Consider the following 13244-nt stretch of genomic DNA (forward strand, 5'->3'; position numbering starts at 1 on the left):
GTAGTAGGACCCTAACCCGGTTGTGTTTTCCTCTTCCCTATAAGAAAAGGTGGCACAGTGACCTGCTAACAGTCAGGTCGTCTGTTTATTTCTTCACCTCTGCCTGCATTATCACCCACGCCCTCTCACAGGGACATACATTTAAGGGGCAGCATGGATGGAGGAAGAAAGCATTCGTCACCTGTCTAAGGTCCAGATAGAGCAAAAAGTCCACCTATGCATGAAGGGCAGTACCCATTCCATGCCACATGGTTTCCACAGGCTGCAAACTGGAATTTTCTTCCACACCAACAAATCACTTCATCCAGTACGTCCTCTTGACAGCCCCACAGGACTCTGTACGGACAGAAACAGAGTTTAAAAGGCCCCAACAACCCGTGTGCTACTCCCAGGAACCAGAAGGGCAACTATTCCACACCTTGGATGTTAGAAGAGCATTACTAAAATATCTGGAGATCTCTATTTCAGAGACAGGGCTGTAATCTTTTTATATAGTACTCAGAAGAGATGGCTAAAGATGATGATTTGAGAGTTATTCAATTCCCGGTGACTTCCCTATCGTTTAGGAAAAGAGCCAATTCCACCAGGGCCATTGCATCATCCTAGGCAGAGAGAGCAGAAGCACTGATTGACCAGATCTACAGAGCAGCTACTTGGTCAACCTTTAAAAGGGAGTCTGTCACCACATTTGAGCATATTAGACTGATCAAATAGCGTTATATGTGCCACCCAGAACTTAAAAACGGTACCTTTTGTTGTATCTAATGGAGTTTTCTTTCAGCCAAAAATGAACTTTTAAGATTCTGTAAATGCGTCCTCTCAAGTGCCCAGGGCGGCGTCTCAATCGTTCGAGCCCCAGGCAGCACCTCCTCAACGGCTCATAACCCCGCCCTCCGTGTGCCTCTGCCCGCCCGTTTACTCTCCTCCTCTCTCCTTTTCCACTGGGCTCTGAATTTGACCGCGCAGCCGCAGTGGAAAAGGAGAGAGGAGGAGAGTAAATGGGCGGGCAGAGGCACTTGAGAGGGCACATTTACAGAATCTTAAAAGTTCATTTTTGGCTGAAAGAAAACTCCATTAGATACAACAAAGGTACCGTTTTTAAGTTCTGGGTGGCACATATAATGCTATTTGATCAGTCTAATATGCTCAAATGTGGTGACAGACTCCCTTTAATACCGACGTGGACTTCAGCGAGGACAGGCAGGAGCACTTTGAAAAAAATTGCAAGAATATTTGGGTACTCTTTTTAATATTGTTAGTACATAAATAGATCTTGCATCCATCCTGGTGTAGTAATTAAAAAGACACTGAGTGGTGGTAGGAAGGCCTTTTAACCTGTTCCTGTCCCTATAGAGCAGGGGTGCCCAACTTTTTCTGGTTGGGGGCCACATTGTCAGCCTGAACCAATTCCAAGGGCCGAAAATAAAACTTAAAGGAGGTATTACCAACTGAAATACTGTATTTATGGCATATTAAACATACAGTATATATCATTAATGTCTGGTTACACTTCTAGTACTCCCATCTAATGGGAAAATACATTAAAGATACATGTGAGCAGCCTCTAGACATACATATCTGTTTCCAGATGGTTGGGGGCCGCAAAGAATGGTATCAAGGGCCGCATGTGGCCCCTGGGACGCAGGTTGTGCACCCCTGATAAAGAGGCTTAGAAGGGCAACCTACTATTGTACTGTCATTTTTTGATTTCAGGAAGATCAATTTCCAGTGGAACTAATTCCTACTTTCCTCTCAACTCCTCCAGGCTGCCTTTCAAAAGCTTTTGATTTCTTCCAGGTCTTTCACTAATTCCTCTTGCAGCAGATTATTGTAACAGTTTGGCTTTAGGAGTTTTGAGAGGCTTTTATTCAAATCTCTGCAGTTCAGATGAAAGGGTATCAGTTCGGCCAGTCTTGGAGTTGAAGTGCCTGAATCTTTTTGTCAAGGTCTGGTGGTTCAGGCTGGAACTCTTGCATTCAGTGAACACGGGGACTTTCTGACATCAGACCCATAGCTCCACATGCCCATCTATGCATGTCACCCAAATTTTCTCTGCTTTGCTTTAGATCCCCACCACTATCAATTTCTGGCCCTCCCGTAGAGCTTTTCCAGTGGAGTGCAGTCATACCTTTAGCTGCAGTTAACGTGGAGGAGCAGCCTGGCACCCCGACCTCTAATGGATGCCAGGACTACATTCAAGAGTAGCATTAGAGGGTCTCTCGGGATAGGAATATCTAAAATGAGCTGTATGAATGGTGTAATCTGTGCCCAGTATGACTTTATAATTGGACAGGATATGGAACAGAGAGGCTTTTGGTTGGGAGCACCGCACAGTCCGTCCTTTAACCGCTAAAAAGGGCTTCTGTCACCCCCCAACCCCCAATTTTCAGTTTTTGACTTATTATATTTGTTAATGTAAGCAGATTCCATATATGCCCCTCTTACCTCGGGCTGTGCAGTAATTACAGTAAAAAACGTACTTTTATTATATGTAAATTTCTTCACTACCAGCAAGTTGGGCGGACTTGCTGGTAGCCGCTGCATCCTCTGTTTGAAAAAACGCCCCCTTCTCCACTTGATTGACAGGGCCAGCGAGCGCTCTCCTACTCTCGCTGGCCCTGCCTGCAGCCTCAAATCGCGCGCCTGCGCCGTACCGGTCGTCATTCGGCGCAGGCGATCTGAGAGAAGGACGGCCGCTCCTTCCTCAGTGCGCCTGCGCCGATGACGTCAGCCCTACACCCGGAAGAGAATTAATACCGGATCCGCTTTTTTGGATGACAACAGAGAGACGGATCTGCATTCAGATCCGTCTACAAATGCTATCCGTTTGGACACTGACTCCTGTCGCCGGAACTGCCTGCCGGATCTTCACAACACTAGTGTGAAAGTACCCTCACTTGTCTCTGTCATACTATTCACTGCGGCCAGGGAGGGGTCGGGGAGGAGTGACACATAAGTATAGTGCTCTTTACCTATCAAGGGAACAATAGAGCTGCTATCTACTTTCCCTCACAGCAGAAGTAAAATAACGGTGGGATCACCATCTATATAGGAGTTTTATCTCTGTGCTGGACAATATCTTTTTTTTTTTTTTAATCGGATACATTTTTATTATAAATTTTTAGTCTTTCTCCAGCATCAATAAGACATTGTTTACAAACAATGGGCATGTACAATATCAATCATATATAGTATATACAATACACACCACATGACTACAAAAGACATGGCATATATCTATGCATAGAATCAAATGGAATATGCAATTTTAACGTAAACCCGTAACCACCCACCAACAAGTAACCCTACAATCCCACCCAGACCCCACAAGAGCAGGACACAATCATGGTGGTTTCTCTTCAGCTCCACCTTCCTGGAGCACCGGCACCGTACTAATAACTCTTATATTAACAATCAGCATCAATTCCCAGTCACCTATACATCCATAAGGTACTATTATTCAACTCCTGCACCATACCCTGTTTCTATGTAGAACAGTCTTCATCAATTATCAGCATATATCTATCATATACATCACCGGCTGTCGGTTGCCTCTCCCTTTTTCCACACTCAGAATCACACCTCAGGTTTACATACAACCTCCTCCATTAACATACTCAACGAGCACTAAGTAGGCTTCTTGTAAGCGCTAACCAGGGGCTACAACATCCAGAGTTATCAATCCAGCTAGACAGACATTTCCTTTTTTGATGAACACCCCTCTCGAGGCGAATCACCACATTCAATCTAGCTATATACTCTGAGATAAGTGGGGGCACTGCCTGAATCCATTTTGCCGCTAACGTTTTCCTCGCCTGATATAGCATTCTCTCTATCTCAGTAGCTATTACAGATTGTATGTTATCTTCTGGCAGTAATCCTAAAATGAAAGTTTTGGGGTCTAGCTTAAACTTGGTGTTATATACCTTATTTATAAGATGTAATACTGCCTTCCAATAAGATGTCAAAGAGGGGCACGACCACATCATATGTAATAGACCAGCTTCAGCACTTCCACATTTCGGGCAATTTGGACTATCTCTGTAACCCATTTTATGTAGAAACACCGGGGTCTTATATACTCTGTGTATTAAGTACAAATGGGATAGACGTGCAGCTTCACTAAGAGATAATGTAGGGGTAAGTTCTATTGCCTCTGACCATTGTTCATCCGTGAGCTCACCTAGATCCCTTTCCCAGTGATGTCTGCTTTTCAATGGGTGCCCTTTAAGAAAATCTTCCAATAAATTTTGATACACTACAGAGATCGCTTCTTTTACTGATCCATCAGCTACCACTGTGTTCAGTGTATGATTAGATGCAAACACTATCGGAGCTACTTTGGATTGAGCATCCAATGCATGCCTGAGTTGCAAGTACCTATAGAATTGTGAAGAGGGTAACCCAAATTCAGAACATAGTTGCTGAAATTGTTTTAGAATCCCACCCGAATAGATATGACCTAAGTTCCATATTCCTTTATCATTCCACCTAGAGAATCCATTCAGGCCCTCCAATTCATGAAGCGCCGGATTGTTCCAAATAGGTTGGTTAATCCCACTATCCCTAAAATATTTCTAGCCTTATTCCATACCTTCCTCATGAGCATCAATATTGGGATACGTCCTACTTCCCCTTTCACTTCTCCTTCAATAGCTGCCAGTGGGGGAGATTTGTTTGACACCCATCTCATCAGATGACCACTCTTTCCACCTGGGTCACCTACCACCCCCCCATCCCTTGAAGTGTTGCAATTGGGCCGACAAGAAATCTAGCATAGGATTAGGTAGGGCAAGACCTCCTGCATCCTTATTCCTCTGCAATATTTCATACTTTATTCTGCCCCTATTGTTTTTCCATATAAAGAAACAAAATAATTGTTGTATTTTATGGAAGTAATGCACAGGGTCAGGGATCCATATGGGGGAATTGTGCAGAATATAGAGCAACTGAGGCATGAATATCATTTTTAGCAGATTACTTCTACCTATTAACGACAGAGGCAATTTATGCCATACAGCAATCTTACTTTTAAATTCCTCTGTCAAGGGTTGGAGGTTATTGGTAATATATTCTACAGGGTTCATTGACACTATCACTCCGAGGTACTTAAAGGAGTGTACCACCTTAAGCTCAGAGAAAGCAGCAGAACGAGACGGTATTTGAGAAGATACCGGGAGAATCACCAATTTATGAGAAGTCCAGACTGGTCACCAAATTTAGAAACCATAGAAACCATAGATATTATTGAATCCATGGATCTCTCGAAGTCACTTACATATATCAACATATCATCCGCGTATAACGACACTCGTTCCTCAATAGCACCCCTCAATAGTCCTCCCATCAAAGGCGTAGAACGCAAAAGACATGCCAAAGGTTCAATTGCTATTGCAAATAATAAAGGAGACAACGGACAGCCTTGTCTCGTCCCCCTCTCCAGAGCAATTGCTGGTGAAAGATGACCATTCACCCTGATCTTAGCCCTAGGCTCACAGTATAAAAGCTTGACCCATTTAAAAAAACCAGCGCCAAAGCCCATCTTAGTCATGACCGCCCATAAATATTTCCACTCAACGCTGTCAAAAGCTTTGGCAGCATCAAGAGAAACTACCGCAGCTCTATTATCCTGAACATCCCTTCCTTCTATCTGGAGATTTAAGAGCAGCCGTCTAAGATTGAAAGCCGTGGATTTACCAGGCATGAAGCCAGATTGATCATCATGAATAATGGTTTGAATGACACTGTTTAATCGATTGGCCAGAACTTTAGCTAAAAGTTTTACATCCACTGTCAGGAGAGAGATGGGCCTATATGAATCCACCAGTGAGGGGTCTTTACCTGGCTTGGGTATCACTACAACTATCGCCTCCCTCATGGAACAGGGTAGTCTACCATTACTATAAGCATCTTTAAATACTGTTAGAAGATGTGGAAGTAATAACTCCCCATGTTTTTTATAAAATTCCCCAGGAAGACCATCCCCACCAGGCGCCTTTTCATTGGGTAAAGAATTCAATGCCATTTCCAGTTCCTCCAGGGTTATGTGCTGGACAATATCTTACTATGAATATTGTTTTTAATAAATACCCCGTTCAGATGGAAGTGTCACTTTAATGGAGCATTTACACGACTGTAAATTGGTCCTATTGTCTGTTTTGCAGACAAGAATAGGACATTTCTAACAAATGTCGGGACGCGCTGATCCGCAAAATGCGTAATGCACACGCCACGTGAATGCCCCCTAATCCTAAGAGGTATGCTCCCACCATGAAAGAATTTTTCTTAGCAAAACCCTCTTTTTGGCCTACAGTCCTCGCTATGAATGCCTTTGTACCCTAGCAGAAAAATGATTAATATAATATGTTTAGTATACAGGAGTAGGGTTTGTCCCCAAAACTTTAATAAACTTTGTGATAACTGGTGTTAATCCTCATTCTTACACTACTTTGATCTTCATTATGATGTTCCTGTGAAATATTTACACGTGGCACATATGCAGCAGATTCATATGTACATATCCGCTGTGGATTTTTGTGTGAAAAATCTGCAGCATATTACAGTACTAGTAAAGTGGATAAGACTTTCTCGCTCATGCAGTAGAAAACTGCAGTGAATCCACAAATGGCTGGACCGACCTGCGGTTTACACTAAATCTGTAACATGGAAAAGCCATGTCAGAATATCTGTATACGGCCTCTTGCACACGACTGTGGTTTGGTTCCGCATCCGAGCTGTATCTTTTGCGGCTCTGGTGCAGACCCGTTCACTTCAGTGGGGCTGCAAAAGATGCAGACAGCACTCGTTGTGTGCTGTTCGCATCTGTTGCTCCATTCTGTGGCCCTGCAAAAATTATAGATCATGTCCTATTCTCATCAGTTTTGCGGACAAGAATAAGCATTTTTATAATGGGCCACCTGTTCTGTTCTGCAAGTTGCGGAAGGCACGTGCTGGCATCCGTGTTTTGCGGATCTGCAATTTGTAGATCGCAAAACACGGCACGTTCGTGTGCAAGAGGCCTAAACCTGTAATATTTTTATTTATTTATTTTTTGCCTGGCAATGAAGGGAGCCAGTTATGCTGCGTTCACCGAGGGGAGCAAAATGTAGTGACAGGGGCCCGAAATCAACAGTCTGTCACTTATCTAATGAAGTAACTCTGCCGCTGAGATTTTACTGTATAATGCTGGCGGCATTTGCCGTAGCAGAATCCCAACTATTCATGAGCTCCTGCACTCCCTGCCCACTCACTGACTCTTATATCCTTCATTTTCTCCCTAAAAAAGGATGGTTAATAATCAGTGGGTGAGGAGAGCATGAGCTTGTGAACCATCCAGTCTCTTCTTCTGCCAGGCACTGCTAGTGTTAGGGTCCATTCACATGTCTGTAGAATGGGTCCGGATCCGTTCTGCAATGTTGTGGAACGGATCCGGACCCATTCATTTTTGAATGTGGCCGCAAGAGATGCGGACAGCAGTGTGTGCTGTCCGCATTTCCGGTGCGCGGACAAGAATAGGCATTTCTACAGGGGTGCCGGCCCGGTGTATTGTGGATCCGCAATACACAACGGACGTGTGAATGGACCCTTAAACTGTAAATTCTCAGCAGCAGAGAAGTGGCAGGCCAACTACTTTACGGAGGGCAGCGTAAAGGGGTTTTCAGGTTTCCTTTTTAAAGGGAACCTGTCATCAACTGTATGCTGACCTCACTAAGGGCAGCATAAAACAGTGACAGAAATGCTGATTTCAGCGATGTGTCACTTATGAGCTAAAAGTCAGTCAGTGGTTGCCAAGAACCAGCATCATAATCATTGCAGCCCAGGCCTTGAGAAGAGTCCAGTCTACCGGAGAAGAATCATGGTTATCCATAATCTCCTACTCTCTCACCCATCTGCTGATGATTGGCAGTTCTCCCCTAGACAGAAAGGGAGAAAACTAGATAGAAGACTGTCAGTCATCAGCAGGTGGGCAGGAATTTATGAATAACCATGACTTTTCTCAGGTGGCCGTGACTCTTTTGCAGGCCCAGTCTGCAATGATTGTGATGTTGGTTCTCGGCGACCACTTACTTTTAACTTTATAAATGACAGACTGCTGAAATCAACTCACCTGTGTCTACTATATGATGCCGTTAGTATGGGCAGCATAAGGTTGATGACAGGTTCCCTTTAACCGCCTCCGGACCGCTTAACGCACGGATGCGTCCTGGAGGCGGTCGATTCATTCCTCCTGGACGCATCCGTGCGTCATCTCGCGAGATTTCGGTCAGAGCCGGCCCGCGCATGCGCATCGCGGGCCGGCAAAAGTTAGGAGTATTTCGTCATCAACCTGCCAGCCAATGATCGTCGCTGGCAGGTTGCTGATTTTTACAAAATCTAATCACAAGCCATCTAACACCTTTATATTTATAAATATAAGGTGTTAAATGGCTTCTCTGCTGGTCCTTTTTGGTCGGTTGGTTCCAGCAGAGGAGCAGACATCAGTGAGTACCCACCAACACCACACTTAGCCCCAGATCACCCCCCATCACCCCAATTAACCCCTTGATCGCCCCTGTCAATCGCCTAGTAAAAGGGAAAAAGTGATCAGTGTAAACTGTCACTTTTTTTTTTTTTTTTTCCACTGGTATTGACTGATAGGTTTTAGGATAGTTTAGGCCCCTTGGTTAGGTAGTTAGCGCCCAGCCCACCGCACCGCAGTCACTGATTCGCTGATTAGCGTATCGCTAATCAGCTTTTGTACTTTTATAGTATCTGTAAGTGATCAAAACTGATCAGTCAGATCTATAATAGTATTAGTGTCACCTTAGCTCGCCCTCCACCCAAAATGCAGTGTTTGCCCGATCAGGCCTGATCGGTCGCCCACACGTGCGTTCACCCACGCCCGCCCCGCCGCAGTGACACAAAAATATTTTTTTTGATCACTGCACAATCATTTTACAAGCGCTGCGGCGATAAAAAAAAAAAATCAGTTTTGATATTTTTTATCAATCGCAGCGGCCTCCGGTACTTCGCTAGCCTCCCATATGTAAGACAGGCTTGCTTTTTTTCTTGGGTAGTCTCAGGGAATACCCCTAAATTTAGTAGTCCAAATGTCAAACAGGGGGTATTCTTCTGAAGGGGCCTACAGGATTCTGACCCGTCGGATGAGGAATGGGAACCCTCATCTGATGAATCTAGCGGGTCAGAATATGAACCTGTAGAAAGCAGTGGCAGTCTGACCCAAAGTTCGGACGAGGAGGTTGAGGTCCCTGATAGCACCAGGCGTACCCGGCCCCGTGTCGCTAGACCACAGGTTGCGCAGGATCAGTTTCAAGGGCAGCAGAGTGGGGCTGGCGCTGTCGGATTACGTGGTGAGGCATACACCAGCAGCGCAGCCCATCCTAGACCTAGTACCAGCACTGCCGTACAACGTGGTGAAGTGGCGAGCACCAGAAGGGCAGTTGAAGGTGGCACGTGCAGTAGTTACCCCGTCGCAGCCACCGCACAGACAGGCCTGTAGAGTCCCTGAGGTGCTGGCAAACCCTGATTGGCAGTCCCCAACTTCAGCCGCACCATTAGTTCCCCCTTTCACCGCCCAGTCTGGAGTTCGGGTTGAGACAGCTCAGATCGGTTCGGCACTGGGATTTTTTGAGCTGTTCTTGACTGCGGAGCTCTTGGACTTAGTCGTGGCAGAAACAAATCGCTATGCCACTCAATTTATGCCCAGCCTTTCCGGTGGAAACCAGTCCAAGTTTCCGAAATTAAAATTTTTCTGGGCCTTCTCCTCAACATGGGTCTAACCAAAAAGCATGAATTGCGGTCATATTGGTCCACGAACCCGATGATTCATCACATGCCCATGTTCTCTGCTGCTATGTCCAGGACACGATTTGAGACCATCCTGCGTTTCCTGCTGTGACAAACTGCCATTTGCCACTGGGCATTGTAGAGGACTTATGGCTAGCCTCCTGCCCTACAGCTATGGCCCCGGGACATGTTGCCCTTCAGGAACAGTGACAGAACTGTGCCGCATGTCTGGACTGTTGGTGGGACCGAACGCGGTCAGCGGTGTATGCTGGGGATTCTGTGGAGCTGGAATCGAATGCGCGGATACACGAACGCCGCTGACCCTTACCTTCTGCCATACTGAACTTTCAGCTCCAGAGACGAAGTCCCGTTCGAAGATGGGACTTAGTCATTTTTCTGCATGGAATTGACCGACCGCACAGCCCAAATCTATGGAACTGTTTTGGGCAGGAAGTTGTGCTTGCGGTCGGTCATAAAGGACTTCCACTAAACTTTTGATCCGCTGAAGGGATTTGTGTGATTTTTGGAAGTGTTTATGTTTGATGTATGCAGAGTTTAAATATGTAATTGTTATGGAGATGGAATGTATGGTTTTAAAGTTACAGTGTATGTTTAAAAACTGTATTTTTACTGTCTGTGATAGTTATGTTAATCCATAATTATATCCCAGACAGAAGGGAGGATTTTGTGTATTCGGGTGGGGATTCCTCTCCTATTGTTCCCACATGTGTATTGGTGGTCTCCCTTTGTCCTAGGAGATAATTGAATTGCACTTCGGGTGTCTCTAGGGCAGAGAGGAGGAAACCATGATGCATTGTGGGGACCTGCATTAATACGGGCGGATAGCCCTCAATAAAGAGTTGAGTTCAGTTCATGTTTTTCTAACCCTTCAAAACGGAGCCTCGTCTCGTTATTGGAGGGAATTGCTGTGTCACGCTGGGGATTGCTATGCTCTGCATATTCCCTGGAGGAGAGATCTTTCCCACACGGTCCTGAATGCTGGAGATTCATTCAGGGTGGAAGGAAGACTGCGCGGCTCCAGTTAAGCTACGGCGGTTGTGGAGTCTGCGGTGGTCGTGGTGTCCAGTGTGGTGCTTGTGGTCCTCGGCGCAAGCTAGGAAGCGTCCATTAACGGAAGCGGATCCGTTACACCTGCACTTTAGCGACAACAGCACCTCCCGTCCCAGAGGCCACCCAGCTTTTGACCAGCTCCACAAAATTCGGCCCCTCATAGACCACTTCAACAACAAATTTGCAGATTTGTATACCCCTGAGCAAAACATCTACGTAGACGAGTCCCATATACATTTTACCGGGCGCCTTGGCTTCAAACAATACATCCCAAGCAAGCGCGCCTGGTATGGGGTCAAATTGTATTAACTCTGTGAAAGGGCCACAGGCTATACCCACAAATTTCGGATCTATGAGGGAAAAGATCAGACCCTGGAGCCGGTCGGGTGCCCTGACTACCTGGGGAGCAGTGGGAAGAAAGTCTGGGACTTGGTGTCGCCCTTATTTGGCAAGGGGTACCATCTTTATGTGGACAATTTTTACACAAGTGTGCCCCTCTTCAGGCATTTGTTCCTAGAACAGATTGGCTGCTGTGGCACCGCGCCACCTATAGCCGGGGCTTCCCCCAACGGCTCGTTACCACCCGTCTTGCAAGGGGGGAGAGGGCTGCCTTGTGTAACGAAGAACTGCTCGCGGTGAAATGGAGAGACAAACGTGACGTTTACATGCTCTCCTCCATTCACGCAGACACGACAATACAAATTGAACGGGCAACCAGTGTCATTGAAAAGCCCCTCTCAGTCCACGACTATAACCTTCACATGGGAGGGGTGGACTTCAATGACCAGATGTTGGCTCCCTATTTAGTTTCCCGACGCGCCAGACGCTGGTATAAGAAGGTGTCTGTATATTTGATTCAATTGGCTGCATATAATAGTTTTGTTCTCTACAGTAAGGCTGGGAGAACAGGATCCTTCCTCAAATTTCAGGAAGAGATCATCGAGAACCTCCTGTATCCAGGAGGTTCCGTGGCCCCATCCACCAGTGTAGTGAGCCGTCTACACGAGCAACATTTCCCCAATGTCGTTGCTGGTACCTCAACCCAACCGTTACCCCAAAAAAGATGTTGTGTCTGTAGCAGGAGTGGAATAAGGCGTGACACCCGCTATTTCTGTCCTGACTGCCCTGACCACCCTGCCCTATGCTTAGGGGAGTGTTTCCGGAAGTACCACACACAGGTACACTTAGCATAGGGATTGCATCTCACAGGACAGGCACACAGGGCTATTAGGGCCCTTACGCTCACAGCTGCTGCAAACCTCTCCTTTCTCCTGGGATAAAGTGCATAATGTACTTCGCCACGTCTTTGGGTGATTTGCGCTTTGCACATTGTCCCATGGGGAAGGAGAGGTTTGTCCTATAAAGGTAAAAAAAAACACCGGTAAGCAAAAAAGTTAACGTTCAATAAAGTTTATATGTTCCGTTCAAATTTTATTAAGTTAATACATTTATTGCGTTGCGGCCTGTTTTTTTTTTTTTCTTTTTTTTTTTTTTTTTTTTTTTACCTTCCAGGTGGACCAACCGATCGACCGACTAGCTGCAGCACTGATGTGCATTCTGACAGAAGCATTGCGCTGCTATCAGATTACACAAAAGTCGGTGTATGCGGCGCTGCAAGACGAGATTTCTTCTCTGCAGTAAGATACGTTTGCCGAGGCATATGAGCTGAGGAGGCGGCGGTGTTCATCTACTTTGGCAAACACTTTGTATATAAAAAAAAAATAAAAAATCCCGGCAATGATTTATTCATTCACATTGATTGATGTGAATGGAGAAATCTGGTTTGCCAGGGCATACGGGCTAAGTGGATATGGATGTTGGGCGGAGCTCCCATGTCCTGGCAGACGCCTTTCCTCTGGGCAGAGATTTTTTCATCCACATTGATCGATGCGAATGAAGAAATCTGTGCCGTTCATTTTTTCTTTCAGCCCAGAGGCTGAACGAAAAAAATAATCTCATTACCCGTATGCTCAATATAAGGAGAATAGCAGAAACTCCTAATGCTGGCCATACATGTAATGATTGCGGAGACCCTCAAATGCCAGGGCAGTACAAACGCCCCACAAATGACCCCATTTTGGAAAGAAGACACCCCAAGGTATTCGCTGAGGGGCATATTGCGTCCATGAAAGATTGAAATTTTCCCAAGTTAGCGGAAAGGGAGACTTTGTGAGAAAAAACAAAAAAAATCAATTTCCGCTAACTTGTGGCAAAAAAAAAAAAATTTCTATGAACTCGCCATGCCCCTCATTGAATACCTTGGGGTGTCTTCTTTCCAAAATTGGGTCACATGTGGGGTATTTATACTGCCCTGGCATTTTAAGGGCCCTAAAGCCCTAAAGCGTGAGAAGAAGTCTGGGATCCAAATGTCTAAAAATGCCCTTCTA

The 13244-nt window shown here is 45.6% G+C and overlaps 1 protein-coding gene across 1 annotated transcript in view; it reads left to right on the forward strand.

Annotated features, from left to right (window-relative positions):
- The window catches only part of LMNB2 (lamin B2), an 89188-nt gene that overhangs the window by 22821 nt on the left and 53123 nt on the right, over positions 1-13244 (forward strand). The window lies entirely within an intron of this gene.

This window comes from Bufo bufo, chromosome 2, assembly GCF_905171765.1.
Source record: "Bufo bufo chromosome 2, aBufBuf1.1, whole genome shotgun sequence".
Lineage (NCBI taxonomy): Eukaryota > Metazoa > Chordata > Amphibia > Anura > Bufonidae > Bufo > Bufo bufo.